The sequence below is a fragment of the Globicephala melas genome, chromosome 17, assembly GCF_963455315.2.
Source record: "Globicephala melas chromosome 17, mGloMel1.2, whole genome shotgun sequence".
Lineage (NCBI taxonomy): Eukaryota > Metazoa > Chordata > Mammalia > Artiodactyla > Delphinidae > Globicephala > Globicephala melas.
This window is the reverse complement of record NC_083330.1, coordinates 50,052,653-50,069,948: the sequence shown is the minus strand read 5'-3', so window position 1 is coordinate 50,069,948 and position 17,296 is coordinate 50,052,653. Positions and strand designations below refer to the sequence as shown.

At 34.5% G+C, this 17,296-nt stretch overlaps 1 protein-coding gene across 2 annotated transcripts in view; it reads left to right on the top strand.

Annotated features, from left to right (window-relative positions):
- Positions 1 to 17,296, top strand: part of ANGPT1 (angiopoietin 1) — a 250,691-nt gene that overhangs the window by 93,035 nt on the left and 140,360 nt on the right. The gene's annotated exons all lie outside the window — the stretch shown is intronic.

Below are 17,296 nucleotides of genomic sequence, written 5' to 3'. Positions count from 1 at the left end.
ATCAGTTTTTGGTATTTGCATACAGTTCTAAATATGAGGATGTTTATTGAATTACGTATTTTCATATTTTATACATCTACTTTATAAGGAGCAGCCTGCAGTTTATAAAAATATGATCCCCATTGAGTTGTATTTTGATCTACCCTCTCTATCAGTGTGCTTTTAAATTCTTGTGTCATGAATTAAACATTGGACAGTCTCATTCACTTAAATGAAATCCACCTACCGGGAGCCATATGCATGGTCTGGGTCAAATCTATGGAAGAGACATTGTGGAAAAGAATGCCCTCAGGCCATGTCTTTTCTGTTTCAATTGTCCAAGAGGTAAGAATGAACACCAAAGAGGAAGGAACACATCAATCTGAGTCACCAGTGCTTCAAAAATGCTCATGCTTTCTCAAAAGACCAATACACTGCAGGCTTTCATCAGACATAAACTGACTTAAAAGAGTTTCCCAAAGGGAATAATAGACTTTATGTAAAATTGCTTTTTGTTTGCTGTACAATTTAATGGTACAGGAATTTCTTTGTAAGTAATAAAAATAATTCTAAAATAGTTATTATCATGATCTATGGAGTAACAATTTTGTTCCAGCTTAGCATAATTCTAAGTGCTTTACATAAATTACACAATTTAATTATTTTTAAAAAACAACCCTATAAGATACCTAGTCTTATTATTCATCCATATTATTATAAATGAGGAAAAGGAAGCACAGAGAAGTTAAATATCTTACTGAAGTTAACAAAGCATCATTTGAATTTCCTTTATCTTACTTCAAAACTTAAACATTAGGCTTGAAAAAATATATACTTATACATTTCATTAAGATACTGAAAACTTTCTTGAAGAGCCTACTAATGCTGATGTAGTTTGATTCTAGGACACTCAAAAATGAATTTCATATAATTTTGGCTGTTGATGGTTATTTGAAAATATCATAGTAGAATGCATTTTGGAAGCATGAACATTGCCCATGTATATTTCAAGATTTCTAAACTTAGGCCAATTGTTTGCTATATTTGTTTTCCATTTATATTGTCACATAGTTTTCCTTAAGTTGAATCTGTACCTTATTTATATGGCAGATTTATTAAAGAAGTAAATGATAAAAAATAAAAGAAACCAGAAACAAATGTTAATGTCTTTACTATATAAAGAGATTTTATGAATCAATATGAAAAAACAGACAACTGAATTGAAAAGTAGACAGAGAATATGTCTAGGAAATTCAGTGAAGAATAAATATATTTATATTTAATAAATAGTTAAACACATAAAATGTTCAATATAAATTGTGATTATAGGAATTCTAATTAAACAATAGGATATTTTAATCTATTAAATTATAAAAGATTAAAAACTATGTTTCATACCTATTGTTTGAAGCTTATAGAAATATGAGCACTCTCAAACATCACTAGTGGAAGTATAAATTATTAAAAGTTGCACACACATATGCATAGTTTAAAATATAAGTAAAAATCCCAAGATTTAAAGATGTTTATATACTTTGAGCCAATCATTTTTTTTTTTTTGCGGTACACGGGCCTCTCACTGTTGTGGCCTCTCCGGTTGCGGAGCACAGGCTCCGGGTGCGCAGGCTTAGCAGCCATGGCTCACGGGCCTAGCCTCTCCGCGGCATGTGGGATCTTCCCAGACTGGGGCACGAGCCCATGTCCCATGCATCGGCAGGTGGACTCTCAACCACTGCGCCACCAGGGAAGCCCGAGCCAATCATTTTAATTATAGTAATTTATGTGAAGGAAATAGAGAGGAATATAAAATTTAACCATAAGGATTTTTAGCAGATCTTATTTTAAATTAAAAAAAATTGAACAGTTTATAAGTTCAGTGCAAAATAAAGGCCTGGCTAATAAATTTGGGATATAGCCATATGGCAGCCATTTGAAGGCCAATTAATGTAAAAACAAATAGTATTTATAAAATACTGTTATGAGACAAAAGATATGAAATAATATGTACAATATGACCTCAATTTTGAAAACAAATGTCTTCTAATAGATATATGTATAATGTGGCTATATTATATACACATATTATATACATTTATAATTGTATATAATGAATATGAAAAAGTTATTATTGAGTATCTAAAGGTGGTAGAATTACAGGTGATGTTTATTCTTTGTATGTTTCTGTATTAAAAATATACTACAGTTAAAATATATATATGTATATATCTTTTATAATTATAAAAATATAAAGTACCTGAGAGAGCATATTTTTATAAAGTAAAGATGAATATGGCTAATATAATGTGATCAACCCATCGTGTTCTCATGTAATAATAGCCCAGTTTAAATCCAAGCCACAGCTATTAGTATAAATGTTTATTTGTGTAAACACATGAAAGAAGTTCAGCCTCACTGTTAGTACTCACAGTATGAATTAAAACAAATACAACGATATTCCCCACGTCTGTTGATGTTCAGTGCTGCTGAAGATGGAAAGAACAAGCATTTTCAAATCCTGCTGGATGGAGTGTGAAATTGGTACAACAGTTTTTCAGGGTGTTGTGGCCCTGTCTATCAAAATCTTAAATGTATATACATTTAAAGTTAGCAGTTTCACTTCTAAAAATGTATACTACTAAACTATCTGTGGAACTGAACAAAACTTGATGTGTAAAATGTTCACTGCAGCATTTTTTATAAAAGCGAAGTATTGGGGATAGTCTAAATGTCCATCCAAAGAAGAGTGTTTAAATAGATTTGGTAGCTCCTGAAAAAAATTTGAGAGAGATCTGTATGTAATGACATAGAGAGATATACAAGACATACTATTATGTTATAAAAAGCACATGGTACAACAATGTGTACAGTATGATTTAGTTAAGGTTAAAAATATCTGAATATATAGAAAAGATCTGAAGAGATAACTCCTAAATTTAATAGTGGTTATTTCTTTGGAGGGAGACAAGCCAAAGATTATTGGGGGCAATGAAATAGGAATTTCATTTTTTACTTTTATTCTTTGATGGTGTTTGAAGTTCATGCAATGGGAAGTGTTTATATATAACTTATATAATTAAAATGATTTAAAATGTTCAATTAACCAAGAAAAGTTTTAGCCATTTGTTTTAACCAAACACTAAAATACTGGCCAATATCATCATGCTGTTAAAACTGTGAATTACTTTCCCCCAAATAAGAGTATTTTCCTTCTTCTCTTAAACTATTTTAATTTCTGTGGCCAGCATAAAGCTGATCTTGGCAAGAGTGAAAGGCATTCTCATAAGAGAAGAAATCCATACAGCAATGCCTCTAACATATTAAGTTGCAACAGCCCTTTCTTTAAAGATTTTAGTTGTATCATCATCTCTTAACAAAACATTTTTATTTTTCCACGTTTAAAATTCTCCAGTGACCATTTGCTTGATTTCTCTTTTGTCTTTCTTTCATTTCTTCATGACAGTAATGCAAAACAAATTTTGATTAAAATGTCTTGTTCATTTTTTGACTGTTCAACTCTGTGCTTCCAAGCTGAGCCAAAGAACATTAATATTTTGATAGGAAATAATTTTTCTCTTTGAATTATATTGCTTTTCAAAACTGAAAATAGTCTTTTATTATAAAAGCAATTTATGTTAATAATTTATAAAAATACAAAGAAAGTAAAAATACCTCTCTAATCCTATCACAAAGAGATAACCATTGTTAGCTTTTTGGTGTATATCTTTTGTGTACCTCAGATTTCTTATCCTTTGATTTTTTTCCTCATGTAAGATACCCCTTACCCATATTATCATTTATGATAGCAGTGCAATATTGTACTATATGGATATTCTATTTTTAGACTTTGAGGTTTCTGGTAGTCCCAACTGGCTGCCCATGCAAGAGCTTCCCCTCTTCCTTTTTGGCAAATCCTCCTTCCCATAATAGCGGCTGAAATGCCAGTTATTCACTTTCTCGATCTTCCTTACAGCTAAGGCATAGAGCATGAGGCCTAAACCTGGTCAGAGAGCCCAAATAAAGTTTCTGGAATAGGTTTTCCTACTAGATAAAAAATTGACATGCTTGGAGAAACTGCCCTCTTCTTGACTTTGGTTGTGATTGTGTGAGGTGTGATGCCTGGAGTTGCAGGAGCTTTCTTGTAACCATGAGGAATGAAGCCTAAGAACAAAGTTATGCCAAGGATAATCGGGTATGAAGATTAAGATTCTGAATCTTTGACATTCTTGAGCTGCTGAACAAACTCTGGAACCTTCTTTTCAGGAATTCTTATAGGCTAATAAACTATTGTTTAAGCCACCTTAGTCAAGTATTCTGTTACTTCCAGATAAAAGCAAACCAACTGATAGAGGATTGTTTCCAGTTCTTCATTATTTCAGACAAAGCTGAAATGCTCATTGTTAAATATATAGTTTTGTAAATCTGTCCAAGTGTATTCCTGAGATAAACTCGTCATAGTGAAATTCCTGGCTCGAAGGCTAGGCTCACTTTAAATGTAAATATAAAATAATTTTAAGGTCATTTAAGCCATAATTTATTGCTCTATCCTTTATCCCTTTATTTCCTAGTTGTGGCAGTGGTTTAATTTAGAGAGTAAGATCGTGGACTAAGGAGATACATGGCACTGATCGGGTTCCTGCCTGCATTGCTTACTACAGGGTCGATTTTAGGCATTTGCTTAACTTGTTTCTTCCTTAGTTTGCTCATCTGTAATCTGAGGATAAAAAGTACCTACTTTATTGTGTTTTTTGTGAAGATTAGCTTGTTAATACCTGTTAAACTATTAGAACTGTCTAGCTCAGTGTAAGTGTTCTTTGTTCCTCTGTGTAGCCTAACATCTTAACCCAGTAATCGATATATATTAGTTGTTTAATAAATATTTATCGACTTAGTGAAAGTAAAAATAATAAGTCTGTGGTTATTACCTGGACTACTGTTTTCTCATATCTAAGGGTCTCTAGAATCCACTCTGTTTGCTTTTGCCTCTGTTATTTGTCTTTTTTGCTGGATGATAAATTGAGCTAGATGATAGTAGTACAGTTAGATGAAACATCCTTAGGATTGGCATACTGGATTACAAAAAATGAGTTTATTCCACCCAAATACCAAGTTGCTCTTTGAAAATCAATGTTTTGAGGAAGCATTGCATCTTCAGAAGAGAAGGGTTTTTATAGTCTGTGTAGTCCCGTCTATTGGCAATGAAGCAGTTTGCTCCTTAGCATCCCAGATAGATAACCATCCAATGTCTGACTGAATCTTTCCATTATTATTTTAAGATTCTGGAGGAGAAGCAAAATTAGGATATCCTGCAACATAAGCAGGAAAGCAAGACAAGGACATCACATTTCTGGATATTATAGTTTTAAGTGTTAATTATAGATTCCTTTTTTGTTCAGATCTTTCCACACTGATCTTCCAGAGAAATAGAATCTGTAAAATGAACAATGAGAGCATACAAAAACATGACATATTTTATATACATATAAACATATGTGTTAGTTACAGTGTATGTGTACATACAAATCTGAATTCTACAATGAATTTCACCATAGTATGAAGTGCAAATAGAATAATCCTGCATCAAAGGAGTGTTGAACTTAATGGAAGTTTTATGTGAAGTTCAACTATCTTACCCTTTGGCTAATGACTATCAGTCAACCCACTCACCCTCAGTTATGTATTATCCCTTTGAGGATTTAAAAGCAGGTCACTTCAGATCTTTAGTGTATTATCTCATGTCTCTAATCTACTCAACAGTGTATAAGGCTACCAAAATGCAATGACTGTTCCAACCTGTAGAAAAAGTCAAGATTGTTATGGTGGTTCTTTGATAACTCTTGTACTTCAGCGGTTCTGTGAGAGTAGTTTTATTTGGAAAAAGAAAAAAAACAGGAAGAGAAAAGTTTTATCTGAATATTAAACTTTAAAAAATATAAATGATGACAAGAAAAGGAAAAGAAATGCATATTGCACATTTACTCTAATGACAGATGATCAGTTAATATTGATGAATAACCCAGAATGAACTGCTGAACGGTAGAAAAATTGCACACCAACCACAGGGGCTTAAAATTAAGACTGTTTTGGATATATTACCTAGATCTTGGTCCCCCCAAAACAAAGTTTATAGACTGAAAAGACTGTGCCAGTCAGCAAGCTACAAAGTAGTTCTCAGGAGTACCGGAAACACATTCCATAAAGTAACTTTTTGCAGCAGAATTACAGGTTAGCAACTGGCATTTTATGTTAAAATCAATCATTGGTGTGGGGGTAGGGAGCGTGTCTTCATGTTTCTGAAAAAGATCAGCCGTTTCCTAGCAGGATCTGGTGTAAATCTGTACACTTTCAAGTTACTTTTAAAAGAATTTTTGAGTGAGAAGACCATATTAATAACTGTTCCCTGCTTAGAAAGCTCTGATTTGACCCTTTGTCTTCCTGTGTTTTCTAGTTGACAATTAATGTTTTCTAGATAGCTGTGATTCCTGATGTCTACTGCTGTAAGAAAAAACCCCAAAACTTGTATTCATTTATTCATCAACTGTTTATTGAGGACCTCCTACATACTAGGCACTGTTGTAGGCATTTAGAATATAGCAGGGAACAAATTAGACAAAACATCTTGCTCTCATGGAGCATTACCAAAAAAAGTACTGTTGAACTCATCCATTTGGCTGAGGGAACAAGATGTGTTCAGTAATAGTCATGCAGCATCCCTTTGGGATGACGACTTAAATTATGAAATATATTTGAAATGTATTTGTGTAAATAATTTGAAAGGAACAAACTCCCTTCTTTCCCGATCTGATATGCCACAAAAGGAGGTTAGAATATCAATATGCTACCTCAGAAAAGTACTTGGAATAAAGCAGATAAACTATGACTAGTAGATGAACAGTACAGGTATGTGTTTAATAAATATTTACATGTTTTAGAAAAAGTTCCCATCCTTCTAATGGTGTACAGATGGCTCTACTGTGTTTCTGGCAGAGGTGGGAGTCTGGAAGGAGAAGGAAGACCTTCTTCTTGAATTCCTGCTTCTTACGCTGGACTCTCGTCTGATGAGGGGCCAGTATTGTTGTGGCAAGATTTCAGCTACCCTAACATTTTCTAAGCCTTTCTACCCCACAAGTGTGGCACCTGGCTTCTCAGGTTATCAGTGAGACCGCCTCTCAGAGCAATGGTGGTGTTTACTGGTATGTCTAACCACTGTGTCACCTCTTTCAAGTCATGTCACTTTGCCACGTGGGCTGTCAGGATTCACATTCTTATGATGGTGCAGTGGAAAGGGTCTGGTACTGGAACCCTGAGGAGGGAAACCCTGTGAAGCTAGAGCCGGGCTTAACCATTAACCTGAAGCAGACTTTTGGGCCAGCCACACCCTCCTTATCTACAAAGGATCTTGAAAGGCCTTTACTGTTCCATCCCTATGAATTTATGAATCATCTGTATTTGAAATGGTGCACATTTTAATGGGACAAAATTAACAGCCTGAGAAACACAAACAATTTTCAGTTGGAAGTACATATTTCTCCATTTGAATTGATATCCAAAGCAGCACATAATTTTTGATAGTACGATAAAAATTACGATCACTTGTTTTGATAACTTCTTTGCTTAATGTGTTATAAAACCATTGGAATCAATCCTGTTTTCAGGGAAAAATTTTTAAATGCCAGCTATTGTCCTCTTTTTAACTCTTTCCCTCAAGCCTATCATAGTCCTTGACTTATCCTCACTGACCTTCTAAAAGGCTGGTATTGGTGATGGAGAATGTATAGGTCAGAAAGAAAGTCAGAGACGTGAAGAAAAGCTTCTGGAATAGAAGATGGAATGAAAGCTTCAGCCATGAAGTTTTTCTGCTTCCTCTCTCTCCTGTAATTATTGTTCTGTGCAAATGTTGTTCCCTACTTACAGCCACTAAATGTAACAACATTTACATATTGATATATATTTGTTAAAATATTTAAATTAATCCAAACTGAAATTGACCTCGATATTTTGGAACAACAATGGAGGCTTTGAAAAGTGTGTGTTTTTAACTTGTTTGTGTGTTTTAAATACATATTCTAATTTCCTTTACATTTTATCTGATCTTGTTACTTTCTGATTTGGTTAAATACTACAGCTACAGAAACAACTCTGAAAGAATCTTTCTCATGATTTCCCCAGAACAGCTAGAATTATGGAATACTGAAAATGTCCCAGTCAGTGTCTTCTAAGGTCGTTTCCTAGTGAAATAAAGATTGCTCATCCTCCTAATGGTAATCTCCTCTCCTCTCTTCTTTTTCCCATCCCACCCCTATAGTTGCAGATTTGAAAAAAACAGAACAAGAAACATTGGTTTTTATAGTAATACATAAGTTATATTTAGTTTTCTCTGAAAAGTAAAATAAAATAAAAGCTAGGTACCATTCTGTCCAGAACGGTTTTGATTGAAGACTGCTGTGGGCCCAGAAAATGAATTATATAGACCATCAGTAGACCTTTCATGCTGTGAGTACTGCAAAAAATACAAATTCTTTGACTCTTTGATTCACAGGGCATTTTCACACTTGGTAGGAAATTTAAAACTTGTAAAGAATTTTAAACGTGTAGACGATTTACCTTTGCAATCAAGCAAATCTTTGAGTAAAGTCCTGATGTTTCCCTTGAAATAATTGGGCTTAAAAGCAATTTTGAACAATTTAAATTTAAATTATATTTTTAAGGTTTACTCGATGGAAATTCTCAAACATGCAAAATTAGAACACATAGCTTAATGAATCTTCATGTTCAATTGCCCAATTTCAACAACTATTAAAATGAGTTAAATTTAGTTCATAAATTAAATTACAACTGAACAGGGATGCTTTGTAGCACTATGAGTAGGCAATAAAATTACTTAGATAAAATAAGAATATTCCATTACTGTCTCAAATTCAGGTAGTTCATGAGAAAATAAAATGGATTGTTAAAATTGTCACACTTATTAGTATGTTAGGTGGTGTTTTTATGTTCTACATGTCTCATGATCAATTAACAATTGTAAAACTTAAGATCTTCAGTGGAACCAAAGTCCTGACATTAAATGAGAATTAAATTTGTGAAAACTATTTCTATTCTTTTGGGCAAATTAATAGCCTATGGGTATTCAGGTAGCTGCATGCTTTAAAAAACATACAAATCCTTCAGGGATACTTAGCGCTTCGATCCCTCCCATAATACCCTCAGAGGCACTGTCAGCATTTGGGAGCAAGCCAGTTCAGGAGAATTCATCTGCCATATGATGAAGGGCAGAGAGTCAGCCAAACCCTGATAATCTGATAATAATTTGATTTAGTTTCATTCCAACTTTGGTATTGGACTCGTAGGAAACCAAAGCCCTTCTGTGCATGGCCAAGTTGGTCTTTTAGGGCATTTGGTGGGTTTGTTGGACAGAATGAAATTGTTTTGACTGCGGAAATGTAACTCTGCTAACTGGGTTTCCATGTGGCGGTTGAGGATTGACCTCAACAGAAGCCAAAGCAAGATAATGGGACTAGAAGGGGGGTAGGGAAAATGGAGGCAGGTGAGAAAATGCTTCCAGTGTGAGTGGTTGGTTCGGAGACCTGACTAGTTCTTTTGATCACCTTTCTCAGTATTCCAAGACCTGACTTTAGGGTGGAAGAAGGTAGTGCTGCCTGATTCTGTAGCATAGCTACCATGATCTGGAAGTTGTAAAAGAAATGGTCTTTGGGAACCATTTTAATGACAAAGTTAAGTTCATGAAACACCTGGTATTTTTGTGAGTTACCACAGATTTGTGACTTGTATAAAAGGAAGTAAAGAGGGAAATATTATTTTAAGGAGAGGGTAACTTTCATGTCACCATAAGAAAAAGGAAATATTTGTATGTGTCAGAAGCATCTGGCTTTATTTTATTTGAGCCTCAAATTTTCCAGTTGGCATTATTTTCATATTGCTTGCCATAGGCCTTTCAGATGTCCCTGGCCCATTGCCCTTCTGGACGTTTTCAGGAAGAGAAACAAATAAATATATGTGCATTTGTATCTAGTATCTAAGAAAGATACATTTGTAGTACTCTCCTGCTAAATAAAACAAAACAAAACAAAACCTGCATATTACTCCTACAAATAAGTAATGTCTTTTCTGAAGAAGAGGAAAGCAAGTGATGAAAATTACTTAATTGAGCTTTTAAGTATCCCTTTTAAGGTAGAGCAACATTGTAGTTCCCAAGGACAGGTCTGTAGTTCCCTGCCCAGTGTTTCTTACTTCTTTCTGTTATTAGCATTTACCCACTTCCCTTAATGACAGTCCTCACTACAGAGTAAAAAGGACAGTTGTTGAACTGTCAGTCAACCACTTCTGCCTCCTTTGAGTTCATCTCAAAATATTTAGAAGGAATTAAAACTGTGAGTGCTACTTTTAGTCAGTGTTTGAAAAAATCTAAAAAGGGCTATTTTTAGTTATATTTGAATTTAATTTTCTTACATATCTCCATTATCTCCCATTTCTAAAGATACTAGTGGCTTCCATATTACAATAATTGCATTATTACTCTGGTTGAAAATCTAGACTTCAGTGTCTATTATTAGGGTTTAATATAAAGGGCAAAATGCAGAGATGAATGAAAATAATTCAGCTAATTGGATGGGATAAACAGGCATACAGAAGATAAACAGATGCCTGTCCTGAATTTCCCAGCATGATATTTAGCCAATCTCTGATCCTCTTGCAATTTGCCAAGGTAGACAGGAGCCTTAGTTATTAACTGATGTTGTCACCTAGTTACCATTACCACTGGTACCACCTAGTTACCAGTTCATTCTATCACTACCTCAGGTATAAATAGATCGCTGTCTTTCTTTCCAACAGTAACTACAGAGACAAGCTTTTCTCTGTACTATTCAGATTCTGAAGTTCTTTCTGTCCCAAATAACCGAATACTTTTATTAACAGCTACAGCACATAAGCTTCCGTTGTGTTACTGGAGAATGAGGTTGCTTACTAAAGAATGAGGAGGAAAAATACTTTGCTATCCTCCTTGAGATCAATTATTTCATCCCCAGTTTCTCGCTCTATGCATACAATGATTAAGAAGCATATCCTGTTTTTTTTTTTTTCTTGGCAACTCTAACAGTTTCCCTGCTACTGAGAAGTGTTGATTCTATATGCCTTTTAATGGTATACACTGATGCAAAGTTAACACGTGCATAATTATACATACAATTTTTACTTATTTCCTCATGTATAGTAGTGACAATATATTTTTGTTGTAGAATTATGAAATATCCTGATTTATATAGTTCAGGCCAAAGTGAAATGTTATGAGAGGTATTTACATTTGCCATTTTTATGATTTTCATAAATCAATGAAACCTTGTAAAGGTGTTTATTGTCATCTTTACATGGCAAAGGTATGGTGGGAAATTATTCACCCATAGAAGATGAAATTATGAAACCAGTGAGTTACACATGGCCTATTGTCTTCCATTGAAAATTCTGAATAAAAATGTGGAAACATGGAATCAAGAAGCATAGAAATGTAAGAAACTTTAAAGGCCATTGAGTCCAGACTCATCCCCCGGCAGGAACTCCTTTAACCATACGCCTGGCAAGAATCTTCAGGTGCTCAATAAAGGAATGGTGAATGAACAAAAGAAAGAAAGCATCTAGGTTCATCTTGAACATTTCTAGGAATTCCTTTCTGAAGGCAGCCCACTCTATTTTGAATAGTTCCAACATTTCGAGTGTTCTTTTCTAAACTACTTGATGGCATTTATTACTTCATTTATTAGTAATATCACCTTGATATTCTTCAATCTATAGAAAGGGATACCCCACTTGAAAGAAATATCAGGGCCACTATGAGAAACTTTATCACCCTTGGAATTTTTTTTTTTTTGCGGTACGCGGGCCTCTCACTGTTGTGGCCTCTCCCGTTGCGGAGCACAGGCTCCGGACGCGCAGGCTCAGCGACCGTGGCTCACGGGCCCAGCCGCTCCGCGGCATGTGGGATCTTCCCAGACCGGGGCACGAACCCGTGTCCCCTGCATCGGCAGGCGGACGCTCAACCACTGCGCCACCAGGGAAGCCCCACCCTTGGGATTTTTTAAGGGGAAAAGTTATCCATAAGGAAGATCTAGGAAAAGCCATCTTATTGGCAGTGGGTTATTAATATGCCATATTGTTTTAATATGCTGAGTTATCTTGTCCAAATAATGAATATAAAAATTAATGTAGTATAATGTAAATTCAAGTATAGGGAAAGTTTAACAAAATCATCTGAAGACTAGAATGGTACTAGGAATAAAAATCTGTAAATTTATTCTGCAGTTCAGTACAAGTGGCTAAAAGGTATTAGTGATAATCTGTTGATTCAGGATGGCTCCTATCAGTTTACTTCCAGATAGCCTACATTTTCACAAGTGAGAAAAAGCAGGCACATTGTCATGATATCTCTTAAACCTAGTCTCTTCCCCTTCCCTCCTCCTTGTTCTGACTCTGAAAACTAACTCCTCTAGGATAAACCCTGATAACATTAAATCTGGAGCTGCCATCGGGGCTGTTTCAGTAGATTACCAGGATGAGCCTCCTGTCCCTATGTCTGGGACTGAGACTGGTGCTGGCTCTCTGCAGAAGTGCTCATCAATCTTCCCTTGCTTTTGGGATCTGGTTTTTGAGACATGGTCTAGTTGTTAGCTTGTATATTCTAGTAAGAGTCAACTAGAACAGTTTTGTCCTAAAATGCACTGACAAAAGTAGAGAAAGTGGAAACAAAAACACTGTAGCTCCGTAGCTCTGCCAATTTTAACCTCATTCAGCCTCAGTTTCCTTAAGTGGAAAATTAGTGCTTAGATGCTACTGAGGACCAGACCTCCAGCTCTAACCTCTAGCTTTAGGAAAATGTCAGTATCTTTCACAGTGCATAGAATGCTTGTTGGGAATTGTAATAAAATCTGTGACCCTATGTAAGAGAGTGAATTGCTTCCCTAGGATGATTTCTTCATAAGACAGAAAGTCAAAATGCAACAGTGACAGGAGTGCCTACATTTCCCCCTAAAATTCTGCTTTTGTTTTGTTACAGGGGGTTAAAACAAAGTCAAGCTTGGATTCCAGCTCTGTGTATTGCAGGAAGTAGATCAGGTTTTATCCCCAAAATATAGAAAAAATGACATATTAACATTCATATATTTTAAGTCAAATTTATTAAGATATACTTGGTATATAATTAAATTCACACTTTTTTTGATGAGCTCTAACAAATGTATATGGTCATTTAACCACCACCACAGTCAAGATACAGAACATTTCCAGGTTTGAAGAACTACCTCGGTCACCCTTTGCAGTCAGTTCCCTCTCCCCACCCCAAACCCTGGGTAACTTCTGACCTATTTTTACTTAGCCCCTATAGTTTTTGCCTTTTACAGAATGCTCACACTCAGATTAAAAAAATACTTATAGTAAATACTTAGGGGTAAAAAGTTAAGACATCAACAAGCACTGATGGAAGAAGTAATTTCAAAGTTACTTGACTGCTGTGAAAGTTTCAGTTCATAGTTTCTGATTTGAACACTAACATTTTTTCTTCTACACCAGGTGTATCTTGTTCAAACATTCACTGTTTCTCAGTATTAGGTCCTATGTGATGAACAATAAGATGGAAGCTGCCATCATAATTAAAACAATACAGTTTGGCTTAGGAATAGACAAAGGTATCAATGGAATAGAATAAAGAGGCCAGATACAGATCCACGCATATGTGGGAACTCAATATAAGGCAAAGGTAGCATTTTGTTTCTCTGAGAAAAAGATCAGTTATTTAAGTGGTCAGTTTGGCACAACCAGCTCTTCTTCTGGAAGGGAATAAAATTACCTCATATCACACATGAAAATAATTCCAAATAGATTGAAAAACTTAAATGTAAATAATGCTATTAAAACATTAGAAATTAATTTAAGAGAAGAATTGCAGTAGAGAAGATATTCCTAGGAAAAATAGAAAACCTGAAAAACACAGACATATTTGAGTGGCCAAAGATGATTTAAACTAGGTAAAAAAATAAAGATTGATTTATGACAATGAGTTAATATCTTTCATGTATAAAAATTGTCTGCAAACTGACAAGAAAAAATAATCAGCAGATAAGAATAGCATTATAGCAGTAAATTTATAACCCCAGTAGCTGGTAAGTAAGATGTTCATCCTCATTACTAGTCAAAATAAAAATTAAAATGACAAAATATAATTAATATCTTTCATTAGATTGGCAAATTTTAAGGCAGAGTAATACCCAGTGCTTTTGAGGATGTAGGGAAATAGATATTCTAAAATACTGGAGTGGGTGCAAATTATTTCTGTTATTCTGAAAAGAAGTGGCAAGATTGAAATTTTCCTACCATTTTGGGATTCTGTCCTATTGGATTAAAAGTACCAGTACTCATAAAATTATATACAAGCCTATTTAAAATTTTTTTAATTGAAATATAGTTGGCATACAGTATTCTGTTAGCTTCAGGTATACCACATAATGATTTGACGTTTGTGTAATTATGAAATAATCATGATAAGCCTAGTAACCATCTGTGCCTATACAAAGTTATTATGATATTATTAACCATATTCCGAATGCTGCATATTACATCCCCATGACTTATTTATTTTATAACTGGAGATTTGTACTTCTTAATTCCCATCACTTATTTTGTGCCCCCTTACACCCCCAGCAACCGCTCATCTGTTCTTTATCTATGAGCCTGTTTTTAGTTTGGTTTGTTTATTTTGTTTTTTAGATTCCACAAATAAGTGCAGTCATACAGTATTTGTCTCTTTCTATCTGATTTATTTCACTTAGCATAAGACCCTCTAGATCCATCCATGTTGTTGCAAATGGCAAGATTTCTTTTATTAAATAACTGAGTAATATTCCAGTCTGTGTGTACATATATATGTACCACATGTATACATATATACACACCACATCTTCTTTGTCTATTGATGGACACTTAGGTTGCTTTCCATGTCTTGGCTGTTATACATAATGCTTCAATGAACATTGGTGTGCATATATATTTTTGATTAGTGTTTTTATTTTTTTTAGGTAAGTACTCCAAAGTGAAATTACTGGATCATATGGAAATTCTACATTTAATTTTTTGAGGAACCTCCATATTGTTTTCCATAGTGGCTGCACCAATTTACAATCTCACTCACAGTGCACCAGAGTTCCCTTTTCTCCACACCCTTGCCAACACTTTTTATTTGTTGTCTTTTTTGATGATAGCCATTCTGTCAGGTGTGAGGTAATACCTCATTGTGGTTTTGATTTGCATTTCCCTGATGACCAGTGACATTAAGCATCTTTTCATATAACTGCTGGCCATCTGTATGTCTTCTTTGGAAAAATGTCTGTTCAGTCCTCTCCCCATTTTTTAATGGAGTTCTTTGTTTTTTTGATGTTGAATTATATGAGTTCTTTGTATATTTTGGATATTAACCCCTTATCATATGTCATTTGCAAATATCTTCTCCCATTCTGTAGGCTGCCTTTTCATTTTGTTGATAGTTTCTTTACTGTGCAAAAGCTTTTAAGTTTGATGCCCCATTTGTTTATTTTTATTTATTTTTTACTATGCTGTTTATTTTTTACTATGTTGCCATTGTCTGAGGAGACAGATCCAAAAAATATTACTAAGACTAATGTCAAAGAGTGCATTGCTTGAGTTTTATGGTGTCAGGTCTTAAATTTAAGTCTTTAGTCCCTTTTGAGTTTATTTTTGTATATGGTGTGAGCAAGTAGTCAGGTATGATTCTTTTGCATGTAGCCATCCAGCTTTCCCAACACTATTTATTGAAAGGGCTGTCTTTTCCCCATTGTATATTGTTGCCTGCTTTTTCATAGATTAATTGACCATATAAGTGTGGGTTTATTTATGGGCTCTCTATTCTGTTTGTTGATCTGTGTGTCTGTTTTTGTGCAAGTACCATACTGTTTTGATTACTGTAGCTCTGTAGGACAGTTTGAAATAGGGGTGTGTGATACCTACTCCTTTGTTCTTTTTTCTAAAGATTGCTTTGGCAAGTCAGTGACTTTTGTGTTTCCATTACAAATATTAGAATTATTTGTTCTAGTTCTGTGAACAATACCTTTGATATTTTGATAGAGGTTGCATTTAATCTGTAGATTGCCTTGGGTAGTATGGTCATTTTAACAATATTAATTCTTCCAGTCCATGAGCACAGTATATCTTTCCATTTGTTTGTGTAGTCTTCCATTACCTTAATCAACGTCTTACAGTTTTTAGAGCACAAGTTTTTTACCACTTTGGTTAGATTTATTCCTAGGCATTTTATTCTTATTGATGACATTGTAAATGGCATTGTTCTCTTAATTTCTCTTTTTGATTGTTATTAGTGTATAGAAGTGCAACAGTTCTGTATATTAATGTTGTACCCTGCAACTTTAATGAATTCAGTTATTAATTCTAATAGTTTTGTAATAGTATCTTTAGGATTTTCTCTATAGAGTATGTCATCTGCAAACAGTGGTAGTTTTACTTCTTCTTATCCAATTGGGCTTACTCTCATTTCTTGTTCTTGTCTGATTGCTGTAGCTAAGACTTTCAAACTATGTTGGATAAAAGTGGTGAGAGTGGACATCCTTGTCTTGTTTTTGATCTTAGAGGAAATGCTTTCAGCTTTTCACCATTGCATATGATGTTGGCTGTGGGTTTGTCATATATGACCTTTATAATGTTGATATATGTTCCTTCTATACCCACTTTGTTGAGAGTTTTTATCATAAATGGATGTTGAGTTTTGTCAAAAGCTTTTTTTGCATCTGTTGAGATGATCATATGGTTGTTATTCTTCAACTTGTTAGTGTGTTGTATCATGTTGACTGATTTGCAGATAAATCCCACTTGATCATGGTGTATAATCCTTTTAATGTATTGTTGAATTTGGTTTGCTAATATTTGTTGAGGAATTTTGCATCTATGTTCATCAGGGATATTGACCTATAATGTGTGTGTGTGTCTGTGTGTGTGTGTGTGTCTTTGCCTGGTTTGGTATGAGGGTGATGCTGGCCTCATAGAATGTACCTTCCTCTGCAATTTTTTGAATAGTTTGAGAAGGATAGGTGTTAACTCTTCTTTAAATGTTTCATAGAATTCACCTGTGAAGCTGTCTGATCCTGGACTTTTGTTTATTGTAAGGTCTTTTGTTACTGATTCAATTTCATTACTGATAATTGGTCTGTTCATATTTTCTATTTATTCCTGATTCAGTATTGGGAGATGGACATTTCTAGAAATTTATCCATTTTTTTTCTAAGTTGTC